The sequence below is a fragment of the Mesoplodon bidens genome (assembly GCF_964165515.1).
Source record: "Mesoplodon bidens genome assembly, contig: HAP1_SCAFFOLD_381, whole genome shotgun sequence".
Taxonomy (NCBI): Eukaryota; Metazoa; Chordata; class Mammalia; order Artiodactyla; family Ziphiidae; genus Mesoplodon; species Mesoplodon bidens.
In genome coordinates, this window is record NW_027671976.1 from 65,503 (window position 1) to 72,913 (window position 7,411).

Below are 7,411 nucleotides of genomic sequence, written 5' to 3' on the forward strand. Positions count from 1 at the left end.
CACGACTTCCATTGAGGCTCTGTTGACCTAGTAACCAGAATTGGTAAGGGAGAACTGCTGCCACCTTGTGGCCGTTTCACACAACAGCAGCTTTAATCCCAGCGCTAATGGTCAGTTGATATTCAAAATCATTGCAGGGCTTCCCTGGTGGCGCAGTGGTTGAGAGTCCGCCTGCTGATGCAGGGGACGTGGGTTCGTGCCCCGGTCTGGGAAGATCCCACATGCCGCGTGAGCGGCTGGGCCCGTGAGCCATGGCCGCTGAGCCTGCGCGTCCGCACCCTGTGCTCCACAACGGGAGAGGCCACAGCAGTGAGAGGCCCACGTACTGCAAAAAAAATAAATAAATAAAATAATCATTGCAGACCTGTAAATGACACCTGCCCTGAAAACAAATCCTGGGGTCACATATCGACCAAAAAATTCAAAGGACGTCCATATTTCAAAACGACCGCTTCAAAAGGCATATTTTATGCACATTAGTTTTCTGCTTCTTTTTCTTTCTTTCTTTTTTGGTTAAAAAAACGGGAATGGAAAAAGGCATCCCTCAGAAGGGGCGAAAATCGTTGCAAACGAATCAATGGACAGAGGTTTAATCTCCAATATATATAAACAGCTCATGCAGCTTAATATTAAAAAAACAAACAACCCAATACAAAAATGGGCAGAAGATCTAAAGAGACGTTTCTTTAAAGAAGACACAGAGATGGCCAAGACGCACATGAAAAGCTGCTCAACAGCACTAATTATTAGAGAAATGCAAATCAAAACTACAATGAGGTGTCACCTCACACCTTTTAGAATCGGCATCATCAGAAAATCTACAAACAACAAATTCTGGGGAGGGTGTGGACAAAAGGAGCCCTCTTCCACTATTGGTGGGAATGTAAATTGATATAGTCACTATGGAGAACACTATGGAGTTTCCTTAAAAAAACTAGAAATAGAATTACCATCTGATCCAGCAATCCCACTTCTGGGCATATACCCAGAGAAAACCATAAATCAAAAAGGCACATTCACCACAATGTTCATTGCAGCACTATTTACAATAGCCAGGTAATGGAAGCAACCTAAATGCCCACAGACAGATGAATGGATAAAATTGGGGTACATATATAAAATGGAATATTACTCGGCCATAAAAAGGAATGAAACTGGTTCATTTGTAGAGACATCGATGGATCTAGAGACTGTCATACAGAATGAAGTAAGTCAGAAAGAGGAAAACAAATATTGTATATTAATGCATATATGTGGAACCTAAAAAATGGTACAGATGAACTGGTTTGCAGGGAAGAAATAGAGACACACAGGTAGAGAACAAACGTATGGACACCAAGTGTGGGAAGCCATGGGGTGGTGGTGGTGGGATGAGTTGGGAGATTGAGATTGACCTGTATACATGTATATGCATAAAATACATAACTAATAATAACCTGCTGTATAAAAAAGTAAATAAAATTAAATTTTAAAATTATAAAAAATAAAATTTAAAAATAAAAGAGAAAAAAGTTCTTCCCTTCACACAGATGTATTTATAGGAATGAATTATTTCCATGCTTATATCTATAAATACATAAAAGAGGAATAAAAGCTAACTTGAACCATAAAAGAAGAAAAACCTGAACCCACCAGTTATACAGAGGAAAACGCTATCAGGGCACTTGCTCCAGTGGTAAACAATTCTGAAATTGGTCAGAGGTGGGGAATCATCACCCATACCGCCAGCAACCCACCCCCCACACAAGGAGCGTCCTCATTGCAAAGCTGGGGGACCGTGCCAAGGCATCTCTGAATAAAGGTGAGCTGAGCCCCAGGCCAGCTGCTGCTGAACTGTTCCCACCCTTCCCAGGTAAAACACCTGAATATGTACAAGGGCTTGAAAGACTAGAGGAAGGGCCGTGGAGCCACACCAGCGGCAGCACGCAGGCCAACTTGGTGCCTGCAGGCCAGCCAGGGTGGTCCTGGCCCCGGGCGCTCTTCCAGAAGCTTTCCATTGTCCTGCCTGAGATACCCCACCTGTCCCGGCCCCCACTGCTTTTTTCCTTTCTCACCTCTGTCCGGAGAGAAATTCCAGCGGAAGGTATGGGTGACACATCCTCTTCTTTACAGGAGGCAGCCTGGCAACTCCTGCAGAAAAGTCAGCAGAACCCCACTCACACCGGGCCACCAACAAAGCTGTGGCCCCTCTCTCCCTCCCACCAGCACAGTCCCGAGACTGCTGACGGGGCAGAGAATATGGAGTCAGGCACAGGTTCAGGGGCCATTGCTGCCTGGAGCGCTCTTTATATTGACCTCAACCAGGCACACCTGGGGAGGGCCGGCCGGCAGGATAAGGCTGCCCACGTCAGCTAATCCACAACCCGCAGGGAATCACATTGTTGAAAATGGACCTCGCTAAGTCAGAATAGAAGGCAAGGAAAAAAAAGGACACAATGCCATTTGCAGCACCGTAGATGAGTCTAGAGTTAATCACGTGACATGTAGTAAGTCAGAAAGTGAAAGACACATATCATATCATATCTCTTATAGGTGTTACCTAAAAATGGATACCAGGGCAGATATTTCCACGGAGAAGGGCAATCACAGATTCATTAAACAAACTTATGGTTCACCAATGGAAAGGTGTGAGGATCGGTTTCATTACGATATCGGGGTTAACAGACTTATACAAACACAGGTGACATATATAATCACCAAACACCTACGGAATACCAAAAGACTACTCAACATTCTGTCATAACGTACATGGGAAAAGGATCCCAGGAAAAACAGACATCTGTATATGTGTAAAAGAACCACATCTTCCACACCTCCAACAAGCCAAACATTGTAATCAAACTTGCTGTCATAAAAAATAAAAATTAAATTAAAAACACAAACAAGAAGTTGGGAGACAAACATGAGGGGCTTTCTCCTGGCACATTCCATTCTAAATTCCAATCTAGAACACGACTTCCATTGAGGCTCTGTTGCCCTAGTAACCAGAATTGGTAAGGGAGAACTGCTGCCACCTTGTGGCCGTTTCACACAACAGCAGCTTTAATCCCAGCGCTAATGGTCAGTTGATATTCAAAATCATTGCAGACCTGTAAATGACACCTGCCCTGAAAACAAATCCTGGGGTCACATATCGACCAAAAAATTCAAAGGACGTCCATATTTCAAAACGACCGCTTCAAAAGGCATATTTTATGCACATTAGTTTTCTGCTTCTTTTTCTTTCTTTCTTTTTTGGTTAAAAAAACGGGAATGGAAAAAGGCATCCCTCAGAAGGGGCGAAAATCGTTGCAAACGAATCAATGGACAAAGGTTTAATCGCCAATATATATAATCAGCACATGCAGCTTAATATTAATAAAAAAAACAACCCAATACAAAAATGGGCAGAAGATCTAAAGAGACGTTTCTTTAAAGAAGACACAGAGATGGCCAAGATGCACATGAAAAGCTGCTCAACAGCACTAATTATTAGAGAAATGCAAATCAAAACTACAATGAGGTGTCACCTCACACCTGTTAGAATCGGCATCATCAGAAAGTCTACAAACAACAAATTCTGGGGAGGGTGTGGACAAAAGGAGCCCTCTTCCACTATTGTTGGGAATGTAAATTGATATAGTCACTATGGAGAACACTATGGAGTTTCCTTAAAAAAACTAGAAATAGAATTACCATCTGATCCAGCAATCCCACTTCTGGGCATATACCCAGAGAAAACCATAAATCAAAAAGGCACATTCACCACAATGTTCATTGCAGCACTATTTACAATAGCCAGGTAATGGAAGCAACCTAAATGCCCACAGACAGATGAATGGATAAAATTGGGGTACATATATAAAATGGAATATTACTCGGCCATAAAAAGGAATGAAACTGGGTCATTTGTAGAGACATCGATGGATCTAGAGACTGTCATACAGAATGAAGTAAGTCAGAAAGAGGAAAACAAATATTGTATATTAATGCATATATGTGGAACCTAAAAAATGGTACAGATGAACTGGTTTGCAGGGAAGAAATAGAGACACACAGGTAGAGAACAAACGTATGGACACCAAGTGTGGGAAGCCATGGGGTGGTGGTGGTGGGATGAGTTGGGAGATTGAGATTGACCTGTATACATGTATATGCATAAAATACATAACTAATAATAACCTGCTGTATAAAAAAGTAAATAAAATTAAATTTTAAAATTATAAAAAATAAAATTTAAAAATAAAAGAGAAAAAAGTTCTTCCCTTCACACAGATGTATTTATAGGAATGAATTATTTCCATGCTTATATCTATAAATACATAAAAGAGGAATAAAAGCTAACTTGAACCATAAAAGAAGAAAAACCTGAACCCACCAGTTATACAGAGGAAAACGCTATCAGGGCACTTGCTCCAGTGGTAAACAATTCTGAAATTGGTCAGAGGTGGGGAATCATCACCCATACCGCCAGCAACCCACCCCCCACACAAGGAGCGTCCTCATTGCAAAGCTGGGGGACCGTGCCAAGGCATCTCTGAATAAAGGTGAGCTGAGCCCCAGGCCAGCTGCTGCTGAACTGTTCCCACCCTTCCCAGGTAAAACACCTGAATATGTACAAGGGCTTGAAAGACTAGAGGAAGGGCCGTGGAGCCACACCAGCGGCAGCACGCAGGCCAACTTGGTGCCTGCAGGCCAGCCAGGGTGGTCCTGGCCCCGGGCGCTCTTCCAGAAGCTTTCCATTGTCCTGCCTGAGATACCCCACCTGTCCCGGCCCCCACTGCTTTTTTCCTTTCTCACCTCTGTCCGGAGAGAAATTCCAGCGGAAGGTATGGGTGACACATCCTCTTCTTTACAGGAGGCAGCCTGGCAACTCCTGCAGAAAGGTCAGCAGAACCCCACTCACACCGGGCCACCAACAAAGCTGTGGCCCCTCCCTCCCACCAGCACAGTCCCGAGACTGCTGACGGGGCAGAGAATATGGAGTCAGGCACAGGTTCAGGGGCCATTGCTGCCTGGAGCGCTCTTTATATTGACCTCAACCAGGCACACCTGGGGAGGGCCGGCCGGCAGGATAAGGCTGCCCACGTCAGCTAATCCACAACCCGCAGGGAATCACATTGTTGAAAATGGACCTCGCTAAGTCAGAATAGAAGGCAAGGAAAAAAAAGGACACAATGCCATTTGCAGCACCGTAGATGAGTCTAGAGTTAATCACGTGACATGTAGTAAGTCAGAAAGTGAAAGACACATATCATATCATATCTCTTATAGGTGTTACCTAAAAATGGATACCAGGGCAGATATTTCCACGGAGAAGGGCAATCACAGATTCATTAAACATACTTATGGTTCACCAATGGAAAGGTGTGAGGATCGGTTTCATTACGATATCGGGGTTAACAGACTTATACAAACACAGGTGACATATATAATCACCAAACACCTACGGAATACCAAAAGACTACTCAACATTCTGTCATAACGTACATGGGAAAAGGATCCCAGGAAAAACAGACATCTGTATATGTGTAAAAGAACCACATCTTCCACACCTCCAACAAGCCAAACATTGTAATCAAACTTGCTGTCATAAAAAATAAAAATTAAATTAAAAACACAAACAAGAAGTTGGGAGACAAACTTGAGGGGCTTTCTCCTGGCACATTCCATTCTAAATTCCAATCTAGAACACGACTTCCATTGAGGCTCTGTTGCCCTGGTAACCAGAATTGGTAAGGGAGAACTGCTGCCACCTTGTGGCCGTTTCACACAACAGCAGCTTTAATCCCAGCGCTAATGGTCAGTTGATATTCAAAATCATTGCAGACCTGTAAATGACACCTGCCCTGAAAACAAATCCTGGGGTCACATATCGACCAAAAAATTCAAAGGACGTCCATATTTCAAAACGACCGCTTCAAAAGGCATATTTTATGCACATTAGTTTTCTGCTTCTTTTTCTTTCTTTCTTTTTTGGTTAAAAAAACGGGAATGGAAAAAGGCATCCCTCAGAAGGGGCGAAAATCGTTGCAAACGAATCAATGGACAAAGGTTTAATCGCCAATATATATAATCAGCACATGCAGCTTAATATTAATAAAAAAAACAACCCAATACAAAAATGGGCAGAAGATCTAAAGAGACGTTTCTTTAAAGAAGACACAGAGATGGCCAAGACGCACATGAAAAGCTGCTCAACAGCACTAATTATTAGAGAAATGCAAATCAAAACTACAATGAGGTGTCACCTCACACCTGTTAGAATCGGCATCATCAGAAAGTCTACAAACAACAAATTCTGGGGAGGGTGTGGACAAAAGGAGCCCTCTTCCACTATTGTTGGGAATGTAAATTGATATAGTCACTATGGAGAACACTATGGAGTTTCCTTAAAAAAACTAGAAATAGAATTACCATCTGATCCAGCAATCCCACTTCTGGGCATATACCCAGAGAAAACCATAAATCAAAAAGGCACATTCACCACAATGTTCATTGCAGCACTATTTACAATAGCCAGGTAATGGAAGCAACCTAAATGCCCACAGACAGATGAATGGATAAAATTGGGGTACATATATAAAATGGAATATTACTCGGCCATAAAAAGGAATGAAACTGGGTCATTTGTAGAGACATCGATGGATCTAGAGACTGTCATACAGAATGAAGTAAGTCAGAAAGAGGAAAACAAATATTGTATATTAATGCATATATGTGGAACCTAAAAAATGGTACAGATGAACTGGTTTGCAGGGAAGAAATAGAGACACACAGGTAGAGAACAAACGTATGGACACCAAGTGTGGGAAGCCATGGGGTGGTGGTGGTGGGATGAGTTGGGAGATTGAGATTGACCTGTATACATGTATATGCATAAAATACATAACTAATAATAACCTGCTGTATAAAAAAGTAAATAAAATTAAATTTTAAAATTATAAAAAATAAAATTTAAAAATAAAAGAGAAAAAAGTTCTTCCCTTCACACAGATGTATTTATAGGAATGAATTATTTCCATGCTTATATCTATAAATACATAAAAGAGGAATAAAAGCTAACTTGAACCATAAAAGAAGAAAAACCTGAACCCACCAGTTATACAGAGGAAAACGCTATCAGGGCACTTGCTCCAGTGGTAAACAATTCTGAAATTGGTCAGAGGTGGGGAATCATCACCCATACCGCCAGCAACCCACCCCCCACACAAGGAGCGTCCTCATTGCAAAGCTGGGGGACCGTGCCAAGGCATCTCTGAATAAAGGTGAGCTGAGCCCCAGGCCAGCTGCTGCTGAACTGTTCCCACCCTTCCCAGGTAAAACACCTGAATATGTACAAGGGCTTGAAAGACTAGAGGAAGGGCCGTGGAGCCACACCAGCGGCAGCACGCAGGCCAACTTGGTGCCTGCAGGCCAGCCAGGGTGGTCC